The 22,299-nt window shown below is 39.8% G+C and overlaps 1 protein-coding gene across 5 annotated transcripts in view; it reads left to right on the forward strand.

Annotated features, from left to right (window-relative positions):
- Positions 1-16,037: 16,037 nt before the first annotated feature.
- Positions 16,038-22,299, forward strand: part of Tasp1 (taspase 1) — a 262,482-nt gene continuing 256,220 nt past the window's right edge. For 2 of the 5 annotated variants that reach the window (XM_063248686.1, XM_063248685.1), the window contains exon 1: positions 16,539-16,623. The gene's annotated coding sequence lies outside the window, so the exon portion shown is untranslated. Of the gene's footprint in view, positions 16,088-16,538; positions 16,624-22,299 lie in introns of those variants that run through there. The other 3 variants (XM_063248678.1, XM_063248683.1, XM_063248681.1) reach the window with 3 other exon arrangements.

Genomic DNA, 22,299 nt, shown 5'->3' on the forward strand with positions numbered 1-22,299 from the left:
TTTTATATTAACAAATCTTAGAGATAAATGATAGAAGCAAAAGTAATGTTACTAATCAAATAGTACTAATAGTTAAGTTGTCCTCCATGAATGCTGTTGGACTCAAAAAGCTTATGAATATTTTTCTATTGGCCTACTTTAGTTTGTTTGGATGATTTATATAACTTTCCAATTGAAAGTTACTAAGGTTCTCTCTTAGCTTCCATGAGGGTTGGTTAATAATATCTGCATGGATGCTGCAGCATATAAAGGAATTCACACACTTGTCATTGGTAACACCTTACCCTGGATTCTCAAATTGTCCCTGATGGAAGATAATATGGGTCCTGTGTCTAGGACTGTCATTTTCACATTACCAGAAATTCACATTTCTCCAAGTCTAAACTAAACTAAGTCCAGTACACACTAGGCCTTCACAAATATTTCTTGATTTATAGATTAGGTTAAATACCTGTGGAAAGAATGGATTAGAGCAGATGAACTTCATCTGGGTCTCATGTAAGTCTCTTCAGAACCAGGTCCTGAGGTAAGAATTTGGTAAGAAAGAACTTTTGGGAGAAACACATGAATAAATAGGGGAAATGTTACAGGGAACAGGAAAAAGACAAGTAAGGAATAATTTCAGGGAGAACCCCAGCCTCTGCTTAATCCCAAGGGATGCTCTAGAGTCTCATTTAACCTCTAAATTTGTACCTTCTTGTGTGGGTACAGAGCTGTACATTTATATTTCACTGCCAGTTAGTGGTTGGCCAAAGGTTACCTTAGAGGGCTGTGAACTCCTAGTTACTTCTAATTCTCAACAAAGTGAGCAAAATGACTCCAAAACCCCAGGTATGGTCTCCAGGAGCCATAGCTTTTGGCTAATACAACACAAGTGAGGCATAGTAATTACTACAATTTGGATCTTAAATACCTACCAAAAGCCCAAGTGCTCAAGGGTTGGTCACTAGTCTCTGTTTCTATTGGCAGGTGATGGAACTTTAAAAACATACAGTCATCTGGGAGGAGGTTAAAGTAAGTTGGGTGTGCCCTTAAGAGAACTGTGGAACTCTGGTCTTTTTCTTTCTTCTCTCTCATATCTGGCCATGAAATGAATGGGTCTCCTCCAACCTGTGCTCCTGTCACCATGTATTGAGCTGCCACAGCCCCAAATCACTGAGCCCAATTAATCAGGAACCTGAAGCCTCCAAAACTGTAGCCAAAGTAGACTTCTTTTGAAGTTGATTAAGGCATTTGATATAGTAACCAAAAGTAAGCCAACATAGAAATTGTCAAAGGGTCCTAAGGAGATCTAAGTGGAGCCTTAAAAGTGTCTACTATAGTCTCTTCAAGATCTGCATTTATAGAAATAATGCTGCAAAAGAATAATGTGTATTTGTATATCAAAATTTCACATTTGAGAATTCTGAATGAGATACCCTTTCAGTTGAGATACATTTGTTTTTAATAAACATGGCTATGCTCCCAGGAAATAGTTTTTTCTCAGTAGTAAATCAGGCTTTAAATGACCATGTTAGATATAATTTCTGCTTTTAAAAATTTCCATTAGGCTGTTTCTAGGAATAGTTTGGACTTTACTGGTCCAATTCTGTTATACTTATAGAAATGGACTTTAAAAAATGTAGTTGACCACAGACAAGATCCAAACGTTCTTCTGATCAGTTATGGTATTAATTTGGTTTAATATTGATGTTTTGAACATTGTTCATGGCATGGCTAAAAAAGCCCATAAAAATAAAATTTGAAGCATATGTTCTCTAGTTCATTTCTGAACAAATATCTCAACAATTAAAGTAAAAAAGTTACTGAAAGTAAAAGAAACCAAAGAGGTATATCTCATGATCTTGGAACCACTGAGGGCAGAATAGTTCCTCAGAAGATTAAGACATTTCACTTATAAAGTTATAAATTAATCTGACTTCTACTGAGGGCAGGTCAAACAGGCACTTGAAAGCAATGCAGTGTTGGTTTTGGATCATTTTAATGCTAAAACACATACTTAAACCATTTACACAAGATAAACTAACAATTTTTGGCTAACAGCCTGCCAATTATGATGTTAAAAGAGAGGCATAAGAAACTCTGAGTTGTTTGGGATGTAATCTGAGCCTGTGCTTTAGACCAAGAAATTTGTGAAAGACCAACATGCTGTTACTTAGGACCAGCTTGTTGCTGTGGGTCTATGGGGCTTCTGTGTGTCAAAACTACTCTTAGAGCTGTTTATTTTTGTCTAGAGAGCAACTGGCAGGATTATTGAGTTACCAGTAGGCCGGCAGAGGTACAGATTACTGTAGAGGTATGGATTTAACTCACCTATCAACTGCAATGTCTGGTTAGAAGTATTCCACAAGCACTTCCGATCCTAATGAAGATATTCATATAAATGATGAGCATGAAGAAGAGAAAATGAAAGATACTTTGCCCAAGCTTCTTTCTGTTATTGGAATATCCCAGGACCTTTGTACTTGCTTTTCCTTCTATGCAAAACTTATTTCTCCAGATCACCTCTTGACATGATATCACCTTTTCTCGACACTTTCCCTGGCCTGGTTTTCTCTGAGATATCTGTATGTTCTATGGCACTATTCTGTTTTATTTCTTTCTCAGCATTCATCACTAACAAAAAATTATCTTATTCACGTGTGCTTTTACTTATTTCCTTAGATCTCGTGTAAGCTCACTACTATCATTCAGAGGGGGCCTGGTAGGATTGGGATGTGGCCCAGTGATAGAATACTGCCTAGAATATGCAGAGAGGGCCTTGACTCCAGCTCAGCTTTCCTTTCCTTTCTGCATCTTGTATCCATGAAGGTCTTCACACATGCCTGGGGACAAGTTCCACTCACACACCACTAAGTCTTTGAAGGCTGAGATATGGTGCAAAAGAGAGAGAACTGGTTACAATCTCCTTTGAAATGTACTTTAAAAAATTAGGTGTGAGTTTATGAATATATAAGGAATGGTTAAGGACATGTGTGATAAATCAAGTGCAGTTAACTGTAAACGGTAAAATCTAGGTGTTAGCCATAAAGTATGCTATGATCTAAAATGTGTCCTACAGGTTTTTTGTATCGGAAACTCAAGCCCTGATGAACAGTGCTAACATATGGGACCTTCAGGAGGTCACTGGTAATGAAGACTCTGCCCTCATCAACAGATTAATACTGTTATCCAGTGAGTGGGTTTCAGATAAAAGGATGACTTCAGATCCCCACCCCCAGTGCACACACAATCATTTATCCTTCTGCCTTTCTGCTGTGCAGTGACACAGCAAGAAGGCCTTTCCTAGATGTCACTCCTCATTCTTAGACTTTCCCATCTACAGAACCAGAGACAAATAAATTTCTGTTCATTATGAATTACTCAATGTTAAGTATTCTGTTATAGCAGCACAAAATGATCTAAGACAGGGTATTTATTTTTAAAAATTTTCAAGTTTTCTGTACATTTGAAAAAAAATTTTTATGGAACTGGGAATTGAACTCAGGACCTCCTGCTTGCTAGGCAGGCACCATGCTGCTGAGCTATATCCCAGACCCCTACATTTGAAAATTTCCAAGGTTGGATAAAACATGAAGGTAAAGGAAAAGATGTGGAAGTAAGGAGCCTATGACTCTCAACTCTGCTAGTTATTAGACGCCTTAGACAAATCCTAACACTGGGAATTAGTTTCCATATAGTATTTCAACAAGTTTAATCATGTGATAGACTCTTGGTTAGAATAGTAAAGTATATCCTCAAACAACATGTAGATATAGGGGAGCGGGGAAATTGTCAGACATGACAGGATAACTGGGAAGATAGGGCCTCAGCCCAGGCTATTTGAAATTTCTTCTCATTTTTTTGCTTTGCTTCTTTTCACACACTGACCTTTGTTTTCCTAATTTAAATGGGTTTTGTGTAATAAGAAAGGCACTGTCCATAGATAATATTTCCTTCTGTTTTAGTAAATTCACAACATGTGACAGAGTATCTTCTGCCCTAAAATTCTCATCTGAGTACAGGGAACAAGATGAATTGGCCTGGAATGAGTTATGAGCAAAGACTAGGCCTGCTCATACTGGGTTGGGTGCTCCAGGGTGTGGAAGACTCAGTAAAGCCACAGCATGGGATCATTTGCCATGGCTCAATGAATTGTTATTACTAGGGAAATAAGAGGATGGGACATTGGAGAGACACCAGAAAACAGATGCCTTCTAGTTCTGGGCTATCTAATGAACCTTCTAGTGGTATTACTTAAGTGCTGACCAGATTGCTATGTACATAATAAATGCTCAGAAAATATTGAAAAGGTTATGTATAATACCTATAAAAATGGCAAAGTATTTAAATCATTAGTAATGGAAAAGTCATTTAATCCACTAAGTCTAATCCTTCATTTTAATCATAAAGGAAAATGGCACCCTAGGAGTGCAGGCTGCTCCCAAGGCCATACGGTTATTCCAGAACTCAAGCATCCAGCTTTCTCACTCTGTCTCTCCAAGTCTCCACAATGCAATTATTTCAATCAGACTTACTTCTCTCCAACTCTCAATAGATTAATCAGCTAATCACAGGCATTGTGATAACAAAGAAAACAGAAGCTAAAAATTGCAAAGCAAAGGGAAAATCCACCTTTTTATTTAATTGATATTTTAATGAGTTCAAGGAAACACCACATTCAGGTTCTCCTAATAGAAAAGAAGACACAGTTGTTGGCTTCTCCCACAGTCAAATTTGTGCATAAAAGCTTGTTTATACAGCTGGATGGGCCCAGAGGGGGCCGGACTGAAAACATTCAGTGAGCAGGCTGATGGCAGGCAACAGCTGAGCACATCTGTTTCCCATTAGATATGATAGGCTATCGTACTGCTGTCCTCTGACCTCTGGGACCAGCTTCCCTGGGGGCCTGGCAGTGTTCTTGGGTATCAAGGTGCTGACAGCAAATTCACTGCTAACACATCCTAACAGTACCCAAGGGTTAGAATGGCTATGTATGGGGGTTTGGAAGTAAAGCTTGGATTTCTAGGTTGGGTGGATGAAGTTATTTGTGTTCAGTTCCTGAAGCACACTTTAATTCTAAAGTAAAAACTGTCAGAAATAACAACCCATTCATTTTCCTCCTTTTCATCTTTCCTTCTTTTTAGCTAAGCATTCTTAACCAAACTCTTGAGACCAGGAGATCTTTGAAATAAAAACATTAAGTCTTGACAAATGTTTGCCAGAAAAAGGACAAGGGCCTAGGACAAGTTTCTATAAACTCCTAGCTATACAGCTAGATAGCAGTTGAAAAAGGAGGAGTTGCTTCTGGATTGGTTGATGCTCACTGTCTAGAACATATACAGAGGCACATGGTAAGATGGTGCTGGTAGTAATGGGATTTAAGTCAAGGTTAGTTTCCCCTGAAGCTAACTGATTAACTTCCCTTGTCTTTTCCCTTTTTCATCTGCTGGTGTTTGTAATTAAATTTAGGCCATCCCAGAATTTATTTTTTATCAGGAAGAATATTGCTATTCTTTTCTGTAGAAAAACAGAATAATGCTGCTCCTAGCTTCTCTATAGCACTTAGTCATGCTGGCCAGCATCTAGAAAAATGCCTTGAGTCCTTTGAAACTCTGACAGTAACCAACAAGTATGTCTGGACATGAGATGCCAGGCTTAGTTTAGGTTTCTCTGAATATAGATCTTGAGATAGGAATTTAGAAGCAAGAAGTCTGTTGGGAAGAAGCAAGAGCAAGGGACTGTAAAGAGTAAGCCATAGGGAAAGCAAAGGCCAATTTCAGGATGTGGTATTGATTGAGCAGGGCTCAGGAGTCTGGGAAGTCTGGGATGTCTGAGTTTATAGTGCTTCTCAGACGTGGCATGAAGAATGGACAGTGAACCTTTCTTTTGCCGAAGGCTGCAGTTGAGGTAATGTTAACTTCCACGTACCTCCAGCCTGTGTCTGGGCATGGAAGCTGAGAAAACGACTGTGGCAGTAGGAGGTGGCAGAAAGACAGGAAGGCTGACAGTGCAAGTTGGAGAAGACTGCCAGGCCTGAACCAGAGGCATCTGCTAGCACAGGAGCAGCTGGAGTAAGCCCAGATAAAGTAGAAATGAACTGGTGACCAGAATGTAGTGTTCCATCATGCTGGCTCCTCTACTTTTGTATATCTTTGAAGTTTTCCATAATAATAAATTTTTAAAAGTTAGTGTAATAGACAAATTTCTTCCTCTCAACATCATTCTTACACTTAAGAGAAACAAGCTAAACAGTTTTTCTCCAAATACCATCAAGTGCATGAGGTAGAAGAACTAAAGATAGGTAAGGAGGCATGGAAATCATCAAAATACACTATACATATTGAAACTCCCCTTGGCCCAAATGTAAAATGAGGTGGTAGAGTGGGGGAGGGGAAGTGAGTGAAGTATGTTATGTGCATATATAAATATACAAATAAAATAAAAAAGGTAGGTGGAAGAGACAAGAAAATTCATAAGTTAAAAACTATACTTTTGCTGGGTCTGGTGGTGCACACTTGAGAGCTGCGGCAGAAGGACAGCAGTGAGTTCAAACCCAGCCTGGGCTACACAGTAAGTTCAAGGCTATCCTAGACTACATGATAAGATCCTGTCTCAAAAAACCAAATAAATAAAAATTGGTAAGTGAACTGTACTTTTAATAAGACTGTAAATTCATGACACAAAGTTACCCAGGGCTGGGGATGTAGTTCAGTGGCAAAGTACCTACCTGGCAAGTGTGAGGTCAGGAGTTCAATTCCTGGGATCAAAAAACAAAACATAACACAAAAAACAAAGTTGCCCTAGATAATCCTTACTTGTATTCCATATCTTTTTTCTTCTTAGGTGATCACACTCAAATCTTTTAAAGATAATACAAATCCATAAGCATAAGTAATTTAGTTGATAAGGTAAAGGACAGCAATTTGAGTTTAAAATGAAGAAAAAGATTTAAAGAATTCAAAGACTGTTTCCAGGGAAAACATCTTAGATCACCCCCCTTGAAGGCTGCATATGGACGGCCAACTTAAGGTCACAGGGATGTTCCGTTGTAAGAACCTACACTCTATTTCCTGAGTGTGTACTTCTTTCATTGTACCTAATAAAATTTATCTGTCCCTCTCATGGACACGTCCTGAAATTCTTTTTTTGTACATAGAGTCAACAACCTATTCTGGGGAGGGGATGAAAAAAGAATTAATATGTGTTATGTCCATATACCAGATCTTCACTATGAATACAATCATTAAATGCTAGTAAAAGTAAAAATTAAAAGAAAACCAAAGAAATTGTCCCCACTGTAATTCTCAACATAGCATATGGTACTTTTAAAAGTCTCCCTCATATCTTTGCCACACTTGGATTTCAACCAATAGTTGTGGTAGAATAATTCTCTTTGACAACCAGTAGAGCTGTACTTTATGTCTAGCCTAGTAGTTCTTATACATAATAAACACTCAATAAATGTTGTAATTAAAAACAATCAGAAGAACCTAGTCTGCAGGCCAAATTGAAGTCCTCATCTCTTTTCTGGGAAACATGTCAGATCTTGTCCAACGACAGTGCACTTTTCCTCATAAATATTATGAGACAAAGGAATGCTGACAGTTCTGAATTGCATATAACAAGGGTTAATAATTCCAAGTAAGGTGGGCTGGGGATTTAGCTCAGCAGCATAAGTGCCTGCCTTGCAAGTGCACAGTCGTGAATTTGATCCCAGGTACCGATTAAAAAAAAAATAATTCCAAGTAAGGGCTGGCAATGTGGCTCAGTAGCATGCATGAGGCCCTGCATTCAACCCTATGCACCACCCCGACCCCAACAAATAGTAAAGTTTGCAACTGGCTAATCCAGAACTGGACTCAGAAATAGACAGTTGTGGAGGACCATGTGGATAACTTTCTTTGAACAAAGAACAATTACTTCCACTTTGGCTAAACCTGGCCCTATCTCCGTGTACTGATATGTACAGAGCTGATTAATCTGTTTCTTTTTCCCTTCACTTGACTCTAAGCAATGCAAATAGGGCTGAGGGGCTGATATGTAATCCTTGACGTTAGGTCACAGGTGCTGTTTCCCTATTCTGTGACTTCCAAAACATGACTGGGGAGTGTATGTGGGGGTGTTGAAGAGCCACAGCTCCAGGGAAGCCCCCAAAACATTAAAGGCCACCTCAACTGTGTTATGCAGATTGGGCTTTCTGCATATCCTTCTCTCTGTATATTGCAGAGGTGATTTTACACCAGGCTTTTAGGCCAGCTCATAGTACTCACATAATTCCTGCCATTCTCACAGTCACTCATTCTTTAGCTACTCCCTTTTTCACAAATTAATAAAATCCAGGTTAGGCCCTGGGTTGAGGCGTTTGTTCTAATGAGCCACTACCAAGCTGGATTTAGGACCCTCTGGCTCCCCATAATTATAAATCTGTGTTAGTGTCTTTATTCTCACCATAGGTTATACTGGAAGTGATAGATTGAAATTAACTTGCTAGTATCCCAATAACATTTCCATGGGATTACAAATATAAACTTCCCAGACCATGAGGACAGAAAAAGGCTCTCCATAGACAATGTAGCACAGGAAGATATTAAGAAAAAAAATATAAGGAAGGGAAAATTCTGACTGGACCTTTTATTTAAGGCAAAATTACACACAAAGCATTCTGGAAAATAAGTGTTTGCTGCCTTTACAGCCTCTTAGAAAAGTTTTCTCAAATACCTTGTTCCACTGTTAGCAGTTTTAGAGGGCTGATGAATTCAAGAATCTTGTCTTGGACAAGATGTGAACACATGATCTAATTAATTGATTGTGATACTGAGGATCAAACCTACGGCTCTGCACTGAATGACATTCCCATACCTTTTTTATTGTTTTAGTTTGAGGCAGTCTTAGTAGCCCAAGCTGGGCTCAAACTTCAATCTTCATGTCTCAGTCTCCCAGAATGTTGAGATTATAGGCATGCACTACCACACCTGGCTGACATGATCTAATTCATTTTGTAAAAATTTTCACTCTGGAGTCTGGATCATGAACACAGAGACACAAGTACCAGAAATGGATGAAGTTGATTCATCATGTGACTGTGCCTCAAAAAGTTTGCATGTTAGCACTTGGTATACAAATAGAGAACTCCTCTGGCTCCTTCTAAGAGTTTCCCCTTTGATTTTGTAAATTATTCCCATCCTTTTAATACTTTTTTTTTCTTAACCGGAAGGTATCATGGTCACATGTAACTTTTGTGCCCTTAGTGAGTACAGCAGTTTGTCCAGGAATGCCACCATTAGCTCTTCCCCTCCCTAAGGCAAGTACTCCTCCTCCCATCAAGAGGTGGTGTGGTGGTGCATGCCTATAATCTCAGCACTCTGGGAGGCTGATGCAGCAAGATTACATGTTTGAACCCACCTGAAACAACTTGGTGATTTAGTGAGAGCGTCTCACAATTAAACAAGGTTTAGGCATGTAGATCAATATGAAGGTTCTGGGTTCTATCCCCCGTAGCAAAAAGAGGTAGGCCCTTCTTCCATCCATTTAAATCTAAACTGGCTAACAGGCATGGTGCTGTGTGTCTATAATCATAGCACTCTGGAGGTCAAGGCAGGAGGATTGCCTTGAGTTTGAGGTCAGCCTGGCCTACATAAGTGTATTCAAGGCTTGGCACTTCATAGTAAGACTCTGCTTCAAAAACAAAAAACCTAAACTGGCCTTTGACTGGATTTAGTATGCATTGCACTCTGCTAATTCTTGGCCCAATTTGCTACAATTGGCAATTTCTTTTTTTTTTTTTTTTTTTTTTTTGGTCTTTTTGAGAGAGGGTCTCACTGTGCAGTTCAGGCTGGCCTTGAGCTCACTTTGTAGCCTAGGCTGGTCTGGAACTCACAAGGATCCTCCTGCCTCAGCCTCCCAAGTGCTGGGATTACAGGTGTGAGCCACCACGCCTGGCTCACAATTGGCAATTTCCAATGACTTTCTCTTAGAATGCTCATGCTGGGGAAAGTCAGCTGCCACGTCAGGAGTCCAGGGACACTGGAGCCTCTGCTATAAGGAAGCCCCAGTCACATGGAGGGACAGACACAGATGCCCAACCACCCCTGCTGCTCTAGCTATCAGTTAGTCAGGAGACACTTGAGTGAAGGAGCCTTCAGCTGCCATCTACCTACAGACACGTGAAAAACACGTGAAAGACACAGCTTATGAGAAAACTGCTTGAGCCCGCTAAACTCTAGAATTGAGAAAGAACACAGTGTGTCTGCATAGACACAGCAAAGTCATGCACTAAAATTTTCACAGCAGCACTATGTCATCATAAAAGACTACAGGTGGTTTAAAACAGAATTTTACTGTTATAGCTCTGGAAGGGAGACATCCAAATTCAAGATTTCAGCAGGGCTGTGTTCCAGCTGAGACTGAGTCAAAGCTTTTCCTTGCTCCTGGTAGAGGCTGTAGATCCTTGGGTCACATTTGCATCGTTCCAATCCCTGCCTATGTTGTCACATGGTAGCCCCTCTTTGTGTGTCTGTGCCCAAATGTCCTCCATTTAAAGTCACCAGGCATGGGAATTAAAGGTCAACTCTGATGACCTGTTCTTAACTTCTTTACATCCATTTCAAAATAAGTACCTTGGGTTAGGACTCTAACATATCTTACTGGGGTCACAATTCAAATCATTAACAATTTCTATACTGGGAAATGCCCAAATGCCCATCAAAAGTAAACTGGATAAATAGTCACACAATGATATAACATGATTGATGAGACTGAACACACTGAATATAGACTAATTTCAAAGCATGATGTTGGACATAAGTTCATACTATAAGATTCCACTTAGATAAAGTTCAAAAACAGAGAAAATGAATATGTGTTGTTAAAAGTCAAGATTAATCTGAGGCAAAAGTGTGACTTCACTTGATCGGAGAAGTGGTTACATAATATGTGTGTACTCACTTTACAAAGACTCATTGAGTTGTACTCTTCTGTATATATGGTTCAACATCAGTGCCTTGGTTACTTTTCTCTCATTGCTAAGACAAAATACTTGGTGCTCAAAATGAAGGAAGGAGGGGCTGGGGATTTAGCTCAGCGGCATAAGCGCCTGCCTTGCAAGCAGGCAGTTGTGAGTTCGATCCCTGGTACCAATAAAAAGGAAAAAGACAAAAAAAAAAAAAAAAAAAGTTAAAAAAAAAAAAAATGAAGGAAGGAAAGGCTTATTTACGTTTTTGGAAGTTTTAGTCGATATTCAGTTGGTTCCAAGGCAGGGTGGTGTGACTCAGGGGCAGCCGTTCACGCCCACCACAAGAGACAAGACTGAAAAGTGCAAAAGGGAAAAAGCATGCCTCCTTCCCTCTCTCATACTGTATGTTGGCTATGCCAATCCCAGCACCAGAAAACGAACCAAAAATAAGTGATAAACTCAGCTGCTTTTGAAAGACCCACCATGACGACTTGAGGCTTTGGGGGGACATTTAAACACAAACCATAACAATCAGTAACATGTTTTCTTTTGGTCCTTGTCTTGCAAGAGAAATAATCAATAATCAAAACAAAAGGGAAAATTATAGTGGGTTAACTAGGGCTTCATGTAACCCCAAGATAAAGCAGGCAGGGGACCAAGGAAACATGTGATTCTGACTGAAAGTGTGCAGGGAAAGGCAGCTGGGAAGGGAACACTGGCTTTGTTTATGCCTTACTAATGACTCACTTTATACATGTCTTATTTTTGTGAGAAAAAGGACATTCGTTACATATTACAATAGAAGTGATGATAATGTAGAGAAAGACTGAGACAGTTTGGTGTTCAGAAAACACATTTATATTGCCATAGGAATGAGGGATGATGACATAGCTGGCTAGGTACTTAGCAGACAGACAGACAATAGATGAATATGGGGATGGCAAATGGTATGGAGGAGCACCTGTAATTCCAGCATTCTAGAGGTCTAAGGAAGGAGGATCACAAGTTTGAGCTCAGCCTGAGCAACTCAGTGAGACTGTCTTAATTATTTTTAAAAAGGGCTGGGAATGTAGCTCGGTGTAAAGGGCTTGAGGTCAACCCCTAGCACTGCAAAGCAAACCAACCAATCCAGAGGTGGTAGGCAGAAGATCTTTTATTTTATCAACTTTGTCAGAGCTTCAAGGACAATATTTTATCATTAGGGCATGAGACAGGAATTGAATAATCTGTGATTTATCTTGCTAAAAGGTTTCCTTGTTTTCTAGTACTCGGTTGAAACCCCCTTTCACTTTGAGCTACAATCCTAGCCCCACGTCACCTTAATTTTTAAAAAAATTTTTTTTCAGTACTGGGGATTGAACTCATGACCTCATGCTTGCCAGGCAGGAGTTTATGCCACTGAGCTAAATCCCTGATCTTTAAAATAAAGTTTTTGAGACAAACAACTCAGCCACTAAATTGCCCAATGAAAGGATTTTGCCCTGGATGAAAAGCTGCAGCGGTGGGAGGCTCGGAGGCAGAACCAAGGGGCCCTATCTTGAGGTCACCTTTCTTGTCCCTAGGCAATTTACCTGTGGTGTGAAATAAATTCCAATGGGCTACCTGTGCATCAGTAATGCCCCTTAGGCACCACCCCAAACCTAAGCTATATGTATGCCCCCACACCATGTGGCAGAGAGAATGCCAGACCCCGGAGGTCATTGAGTCTCTCTCCACATTCTTAAAATAAAGGCTACTTTTATTTCATATTTCTTATCCTTTTAGCCGCGCCAAAAATTCTATCACCCAGCTTCCCAGAGAGCCTCTTGCCTCAGATTCCCAGGGAGTTGGCATCACACGTGTGCATCACCATGCCTGGCCCTAAAAGTTTTAAAGATTATAGAAGAAGAAAGGAATTTGTTGGAAGGGTAGGGAGTATCTTACATAATTCAAGAGAAAGTAAAGCAGCAAGCCTTGGAAAAAGTCAAGAGGTGGAGTAGAAATTCAGAATCTGGTAGCTGGGCTGGAAGAATATCAACTGCTTATAGTTTTTGTATAATTCCTGTTGTTACTACATGAAGGGTCCTGGGGACTTTTTAGGTCCTTGGTGCCACAAACAAAATGGGAGAAGACACATAGCAAAGGCAGTGAAGTTGAGAATGAGCTGCTTAAACAGCTCACAGTGGCTCTGAGGATAAGGTGGGAAAAGATCTTTCATTTCCAAAATTCCCGAGTCAGCTTCCCTCTTATGTGAATAAGGCATGTGACATTTGTTTTATCCAAACTCTTCTGGTGTCACTCACCTGATGCAAACTTTCCTACTAAAAATTTGGCTTCGTGACACACATAAGTGAAGGACTGAAAATTGTACCTTCTTTTTTTTGGTCTTTTTCCTTTTTATCGGTACCAGGGATCAAACTCACGACTGCCTGCTTGCAAGGCAGGTGCTTATGCCGCTGAGCTAAACCTCCAGCCCCTGAAAATTGCACCTTCTTTTATTTACTTAATATTTAAAATTTTTACTCATATGTTTGCAGTATATAATGATCATATTCCTCATAGGGAGCTGGCACCTGTGCGGATGAATGAAGCTTCATTTATCTGAAGCCCCTGAAGCCAAATTTTTCAGCACTTTTCTGATCACGGAGTCATTTTGGGTCCTGTACTTTGTGCATGTCCTCTCTTTAGAAAATATCTTGCTTAACCTCCGAGTTACTGGTTTTTGACCTTTGATACATTCTGCCCAACTGGTTGTCCAGTTCACCTTGTTGTAGTTTCTTACCTCCTGTCAAAGTTCAAATTATGGCAAGGAGAAGATCTGGCTTACAAGAGTCACCTGATTACCACTTGGTGAGGCAAGCATGGAGCACCCTGGTAGACATTCCTGCTAATGCTTGATGCAAGCTGTGAGCAACAGCAGCCGGAAGAACAATGAGGCCCCTTAGAATAAAGAGGCCTTCGTGTTGGGCAGGCAAAGTAACAGCTGTCTGTCACTGTATTTCACGTGACAGGAAGAAAGGTAATTTCTATCCCAGGTATGTAGATATGCTGCATGAACCTCTCTCCTTGAGAATGGTTAGGAATTGTGAATGTAATGGATATCATTCCTGAAAACTGGCTACAAATCTCTGACTGTATTTATCAAAAGGGAGGCTCTGTTAGGCATGGAGGAACATGCCTGTAGTTACAGTCTGTGGCAGGTTGAGACAGGAAGATTTTGAGTTTGAGGTTAGCCTGGCAATTCAGTGACTTAGTGGACTCCATCCCAAAATAAAAATGGCCTAGGGATGTAGCTCAGTGCAAAGGCTCTAGGTTCAGTTTCCAGTACAAACAAACAAACAAATAAACAGTACTTTGGGGAGTCCTGACTTGGGTAAGTCCTTCAGAAGGTGCAGTCAGGCAGGCCTATTAACCTTGAAGAAAGTGACACTTACCAGGTACTGAGTTCTGCCAAATACCTCTATGAACTGGACAATGAATTTGAGCACCTGCTAAGACAGTAGCTCTGCCTGACATACTTAGTTGCATACCTGTGAGACATGAGCAGCTACTTGGACACTTGAGCCATAGAACCTGTGAAAGGTGATTTTATGTTGCTTTAAGCAGCTAAATTTGCAGTAACTTGTTACATAGTAACTGAAAACAAATATATCACATTACTAATCAGACAATACTTATGACCCAAATGTTAAGGTACAGTCATCACTTGGTTTCTGTGATTCATGTCAGGACACCAAAATCTGAGGATGCTTACTTAATTCCCCTAGATAAAATGGCATGACATTTGCACATAACCTATGCACATCTTTTCTTATCCTTAAAATCATTGTTCAAAAACTCGTAACACCTAATGTCATACCATAGAAGTCAAAGAGAGTAATGACAAGAAGACAAGATAAGCCGACCAAAATAGTTTTTCAGGAACAACTGGAGGAAAGATTATAGAAAACTGTAAGCAGCTCATCTAAAGCACAAGGACCAGAGCGTGGCGATGTTATGCCATTGAGATAAGGGGAGCAATTTTTGAGTTGGTTATCACTTGGGAGTTTGGGATAGGTGGGAAGACTTTATTGTTTTTCCTCAGTGAGATGTGATTCATGTGTAATAGTTTGAATGAACTGATTAGAGAAAAAACTGTGCATTTGGAGTTCCTCCAAGAGATCCTGCCCTGAACCTTAAATTCAGTCTGGCGGAGTTCTTTACCTGGTCGTCACCGTTTACCTAACAGATCTTACTTAGAAAAATATACATTGAGCATTCCTAATCCAAAAATCTGAAATGCTCCTAAATCTGAAACGTTTTAACACTAACACGATGCCATTTTGAAACTGCTTCAATGCACAAAATTATTAAATCTATTGTATAACATTAGCTTAAGACCATGGACCTATGTTACATATGAAACATTAAATGAATTTTGTGTTCAGAGCTGGGCGCTATTCACAAGATCACTCATTATGTATATTCAAATATTCTAAAATCGGAAAAATGCAAAATCTGAACTATTTCCTACACATTTAAGATATGGCTTAGTTGACTTGCGTTGCTCTATTCCTTCTACTCTCTTCACGGAAATAGGTTTAGAGGTGACTGCCAGTTAAATGGTTACAAGGATACATCACGCAAAGATACCGGCCTTGGTTTAGATCCCAGACAGTGAAAGAAGGCCAGTCACACTTTCCCTTTCCGCAGGGATACTCTTGACTCTCACGTCTCATAAGCAATGTAGGTAAAATTTGTTTTTTCCCACTGTTAAGGCGGCTGCAATGAAGGAAAGTGAGTTCTACCAACAACTCAAAGACGGCCAGTTTAATTTCACTTCTCAGGGTTAGTCAGCCAACCACGCGGATGGAGTACGCTACTTGCAATAGAACTGCCCGCAGGTCAGGGCTGAAAGAGGTAAGGGCGCCTGCGCAACTCAACACGAACAAACCGAACCGAAACGAACCGAACCGAACCGAATCCGAGTCCCCAAGCCGATTCTAGGCTGCACTTCGGACTCCAAGCGAGTGGTCGCGGATCAGGGGGCGGTATCAGAGCAGCGTTTGGACGCTTACTTCCGGCCACCTGATCCCCGAGTGGCCAATGGAGACACTTTCCGTCACTCCCGCTTCCTCACCGTGGCAACGGGCTGGTGACTCCTTCCGGTGCAGTGAGGGCTCTAGGCTGACGCGGGTGAGTGTCCCTGTTTCTCACACTGTCCGCACCACAGCCGCCGCTGCGCCGCTGTCTCTGTGTGGGTCCCTCAGGCTCGGTGGGACATCTCCTTCCGGACCGGGAGGGGGCGACGCGCAGGACGCCCCCTAGCTTGGGCTAGAGGAGGGGGCCCAGGACGTCCCTCGGCCCTCAGCCTCGGTCGCGCGTGGGGCCTCGTCAGTGTCCTTCCCAGCCTCGTCTCGGGCTGGGCGGCCCGTTGCCTCTCCAGCGGGGATGGTGACTGTGGACTCCTCGCCGTACTCCGCCGACTTTGCGGTTGCAGGCTGGAGATGGCTCGGTGTCTGAGAGGTCGCGGAGTTCCGGGAGGATGCGCCCGAGCGCTGAGGGACAGATTGGGGTCGGAGGTGCTCCTTTTAGGTCATAGAGGCTGGGTAGGGTTCGCTGGACGTCAGACCACTGCTCTGGCAGAGGAGGCGAGGCGCGAGAGGATGGAGCTGGAGAGGAGGGGAGAAGCAGGAGTCCCGTTTCCGGAAGGAAGGACTTCAACTTGACTTGTACGCAAAAGGCGAGAAAGGTGTATGAGGGACCATGTGCCTGAGCTCGTTGACTAATACGCTGCTGAAGTTTTGCTTATACACGTGGAATTTAATACTTATTCTTTTTAAAATTTTAGTTTATTAATACTTCCCCTTTCTGCCTGTGGAAAATAAGCCTCCACCCCCCCCAAAGGGGTTATTAAAGAATATGTGGAAATGCAGAAATAGTTAGAAATTGAACACCTGTAGTTCCACCAACACTGCATTTTGATCCACATTAAAAATTTCTAATTTTTGCTGCACTTTAACCTATTTATTACTGTATGTGTGTAAATTATGGTTATAACTATAAAACAATTTGAGTATGTTGTATCCATTGTATGGATTGTTGGTTTCTCTACCCCGTTATCATTCCCCTATTCCCCGCCCCCCCCCAGTCGGCCATGCTAGCTAGGCTTGTGCTTTACCAGAGCTACTACGTATCCCCAGCTCTGTTTCTTTTTCTTATTGAGGTATAGTTCACATGCCAGAAAATTCATCCATTTGAATTTTTTGAATTGTAAATCTCAGTGATTATTTTAGTGCACTCAAAAACTTGGGCACACATTGCCTTTGACCAGTTTCAGAACATTTTAATCTCTTCCAAAAGAAATCTTGTATCAAGTTACTCTTCATTAGAATGTCTGCTCCATCCCTCACCTTGCAACTATTTTATGTGTTTTTAGATTTTCCTGTTTTGGACATTTCAAATAAATACAGTCATGTAATAGGACACATGGTAGTTTTCTAAATGGTTTAAAGAAAACTAAGTGTCAACAAATGTGCCATAAATGGTTTGAAGAAAACAAAATGTATCCGTTTGTGTCTGGCTTCTTTTAGTTAAAATAATGTTTTCAAGAGTTATCCATGACTTTATTAGTACTTTATCCACCCCACCCCCCTTTTAAAAAACTTTCGCTGTGCTTTGGATAAAACCCACCAAACATGTTGCACAATACCACCGAGTTACATCTCCAGGCCCGTTTTTTTTTTGTTTTTTGCTTTTTAATTATGCTTTACCGGAGGATGTTTTGTACAACCATTTTTGTTTATCTCCACTTTATGTTTAATTAGTGCATATTGGTTATACGGATGAATGGGTTTTATGGTGGCAGATTTATACGTGCATGTAACATACATTAATCACCCCCCCCAACACATTCTTGGAGGATTTCAGTGTTTGTAATATATTTTGATACTATTGATACCCCCAGCCCAGTTCCTTTTTATGGACAAGTAGTGTGCCAATGTATTACATTTTATTTATCCTTCATCAATTGATGAGTGCAGTATTTAGGTTGTTTCCCCTTGGCTGTTTTGAATAATTCTATAAACGTCTTTGCACCAGTTTTTAGCTGGATATGTTTTTATTTCTTTTTGGTATTACACCCTAGAAGTACAATTTCTGGGTTGTATGGTGACTTTTTTGAGAAATTATCAGCTGTTTTCCATAGTGGCTGCATCATGTTTCTGCCAGCAGGTTATCAGGGTTCTGGTTCCCCATATCCTTATTGACATTTATCTGTCCTTTTAATTATAGCCATTTTAGTGTCTGTGAAATGGTAGCTCATTGATTTTCATTTCTTTGATGGCTAATGATCTTGAGCACCTTTTCATGTGCCTATTGAACCTTTGTATATTTTTGGATAGATGTGTATTTAATTCCTTTGCTCTTTTTTTTGTACTGGGAATCAAAGTTAGGACCATGCAGGGTGTGGTGGTGCATGCCTGTAATCCCAGCATTTGGGATGCTGAGGCAGGAGGATTGTTGTGAATTTGAGACCAGCCTGGGTTACAGAGTAAGCTCAAGGCCAGTGTGAAATCCATAGCTAGACCCTGTCTCAAAAACAAAAACAAATAAACAACAACAAAAAACTCAGGACCTTGCCAGGCAGGCATTTTGTGCTGCTGAGCTATATCTGTGACAAAGAGCTCATTTTAAGTTTAGTCATCTTGTTTTAAAGTATGAGTTTTTTCTGTATTTTCTGTATCAGAAATACTTGTTTTACAGTGTTTTATCCCATTTTGTGTGTTTTCTTTTCCCTTTGTCAAATGATGACTTTTGAAGTACAAAGCTTAAAATTTTGATGAATTCCAATTTACCTATATTTTTCCCCGTTTGGTTGCCTGTGCTTTAGGTGTTATCTAAGAAACCACTGCTAAATTCAGAGGGCCACCTTTGTTATCCTTATGTCTTCTTTTTTTTTGTTTGTTTTTTGGTGGTATTGAGAAAACCCTTAAGTTTTCTTCTTGAGCTTTTACCTCTCCAGCCTTTTTTATTTTTTGTTTTGAGACAGAGTCTCACTGTGTCATCCAGGCTGGGCTGGAATTTATGGTACAGTGCTGGGATTACATGTGGTATCATTCTCAGCAAAGTTTTATAATTTTAATTCATATTTAGATTTCTGATCTGTTTGGAGTTCATTTTTGGTATATAGTATGAGGCTGGAGTCCAGCTTTACTCTTTTGCCTATGAATATGTAATTTTCCCAGCATCATTTGTTGAAAAGACTGTCCTTTCTCCTTTAATGGCATGGCTTCTTGTTGAAAATTGATTAAGGGGAATGGAGGGGCATGGTGGCACATACTTGTAGTATCAGCACTCTGGGAGACCTGCAGGGAAGATTGCAAGTTTGGCCGAGGCCAGACAATTTAGTGACAGAGTAAGACTGTGGCCCTGTCTTACAAAGGAGCAGGACTGAGGACTGGAAATCCAACTCTGTATAAAGGCCCTGTGTTCGGTTTTAAGTACTGAGAGGGAAGAAAAATCAATGGACCATATATGTGAGCCACTAACCATTTCTCTGTGTTGGACTTTTAGGAATTCCCAGATTTTAAAAATTCTTTAATAACCTGATAGCATATAAGACATAACCCTTTTCTGAATTTACAGTCTTACAGGTGGAATTCAAAGATGAGTTTATATTTTGAAACTCATTTAAAGTACCATTAAAAACTTCAATTTAATGAAACGAAAAGCAATAGGTTGGATTCTCCATCTGTCTTTTTTTTGAGACAGAGTCTCACTTTGTAGTTCAGAATGACTTTGAACTCTAGCAATCCAGTGTATCTGTTTTGAGTGAGTATTGGTATTATAGATGTGTACCACCACACCCAGCAAACAGATTGGATTTCTTTTTTTTTTTTTTAAATCCATTTTATTTCAAGGAGAAAAAAATTAAAAAAGGAAAAGACTAAAACAAAACTTTCAAAACACATCAATCAGGGATGACAATGGTACATACATGGCACATTGTCATCCTTGAATCATTCACTTAGAGTACAAGACATCTGTGTTATTTTCCAAACAATACCAACACAAATCTTTCTCTTCAGTGAGCTCAGAGAAATCTGTAGTATAACTGTCTTAACTAGTTTTTTACACACATATATGTACATACACATACACATACATTGTTTGTTTCAGCTTCTCAGTGAGGCAATATGATGCTTACACATGTCAGACTGGATTTCTTAGAAGCCTTTTGCTATAAAATAGGTGGATACCGTGGCTTGCTTCTTCAGATGCTTCTCAAAGACTAAACAAAACTAGAGTGCAGAAACCTCAATACTATACTAATAAGACACACAGTTTTCTAAATGGCTTACAGAAAATAAAAGTGTCATCATATGAAATAGGAAAATATAAAACCTTTTAGAAACATAAAGTGAAGATTTAGGCTTTAATTAGTGCCATTAAGGTTGCTGGAGGAAGAAAGTATTTTATTCTGAGTTTTTCTCCTGGCCTTGATGATGAAATTAATAGCATTCATCTTGGTCTCAGATATGACCAATTTAAATAATGTTTTTAATACTTAGTATGAGTAATACATAATAATTCAGATGTAATTATTAGAAAGTCACCTTCCCTGTTCCTGCCTCCTAGGTCCCTTAGAAGTATCCATTGGGCTGGCAACTTGTATTCACGTACAGACTATAAGGGATAATAAGTACAATACCATACATTTTAAGGCTCTTGATACTGTACTGACAAATTCACATTCAAAGTGGTTACATCAATTTGTGGTGCCAGATCATTGCTAGTTAGAAAAATTTAGTTTTTATTTATATTTCAGTTACTGTTCATTCTTCAGTATTGTATATCTACTTTATATTTTTCTTTTGTGTTGTCTGCTGGTATCTTTTGTAACAGTATTTTGATTGGATTTTTCTTTTATGAGTTTTACTTTGGCAGCCTTGTGCAGATTTGTTTGCTTTATAATAGTTTGGATTTGGGAAGAAAGTTAAAAGGTTGTTGTAACATGTATATGCTAAGAGATATGTGGATTAAATAGGTGTTGAGAAAAAGAAAGTAAATGTTTCAGGGAAAAACCTACAGGATTAGAAAACTTGCAGGCAATCTAAAATGACTTTAAGATGAGTTAGAGAAGGGTAATACTATTAAGAAAAATAAAGTATGAGGGATACTAAAGTCACAGATTTTTGAGGGAAAGTGAGGTTGTTTAGATAGACTAAGAAGTGAGGAAGAAGATCCAGGTTGTGCTAAGACAGAAAATAAAGAGGACTTAAGCTAATCTTGGTGGTGCGTATATCCTGGGAGGCTGAGGCCAGAGAGTAAGGCCAGTTTGGGGTACATAGCAGTTAGAAAACAGCCTGAACAATAGTGAGATGCTTTTTTTTTTTTTTTTTTTTTTTTAAAAGACGTATGTGCCTAGGGGAGCAGGTAATATGGAGAATCGCAGGGATTAAGGAAAGGTCATTGAAGGAGACCAGTTCTAAAAGAGGAAGAGGGTCAAGGGGGTCAGGAGGTGAGAGAGAGGGAGGCAGGAAAGGGATAAGGGATGAAAAAAGAAATTAGACCTGTTATCTACATGCACTGACTCCACACAAGGAACATAAACATTATGTATTGTAAACACTAATAAAAAGGAATGGGGATGGGATAGTTAATGCATAGTATTTCTTATGATTTTTTTTTTTTTGTCGTTTTGAGACAGGGTCTCGCTATGCAGTTCAAGCTGGCCTTGAGCTCACTTTATAGCCCAGGCTGGTCTCGAACTTGCAGTGATCCTCCTGCCTCAGCCTCCCGAGTGCTGGGATTACAGGCATGAGCCACCACGCTCGGCAATATATAATGTTTCTATAAAATAATATATTTCTGTAAGTAATACATTCAGATAGTTCAAATTAAAACTGTACAAAAGGGTGAATAGTGAAAGTTCCATCTCACACTTGACAGTCATTGAAATCTCCTTTGGTATGTTCGTACAGATTTATACTTCACATATATATTTAGTTGTATAGTACCGTCTATATGTCTGTACCATGCCTTTTAAAAAGAATTTAATTTGAATTAATTATTGCCATGTCTTTTTATTTTTACTTATCTTTCGTCTCTTTTTGGTGGTGTTTTGTTTTGAGACAGAGTCTTGCTGTGTAGACCAGTCTGACCTTGAACTCACTAAGTAGCCCAGGTTGGTTTTGAACTCAAGACAATCCTCCTGCCTCAGCCGCTGGTATGCCTGGGTTACAAGCTATGCTGTCATGTTTGGCAATTTTTGTATCTATATCAAGTGCTTCCTCATTCCACTTTTAAGTGCTTCCATTAAGACATATTGGTCTATATTCTCATTTGAACCGTATTTGATTTTGTATTGATTGCTTTTTGCCAATCAAAATATATTTTATAATGCA

Source organism: Cavia porcellus, unplaced genomic scaffold (genome assembly GCF_034190915.1).
Source record: "Cavia porcellus strain 051 isolate PalLab524CR breed Dunkin Hartley unplaced genomic scaffold, mCavPor4.1 scaffold_5, whole genome shotgun sequence".
In the NCBI taxonomy this organism is placed as follows: Eukaryota; Metazoa; Chordata; class Mammalia; order Rodentia; family Caviidae; genus Cavia; species Cavia porcellus.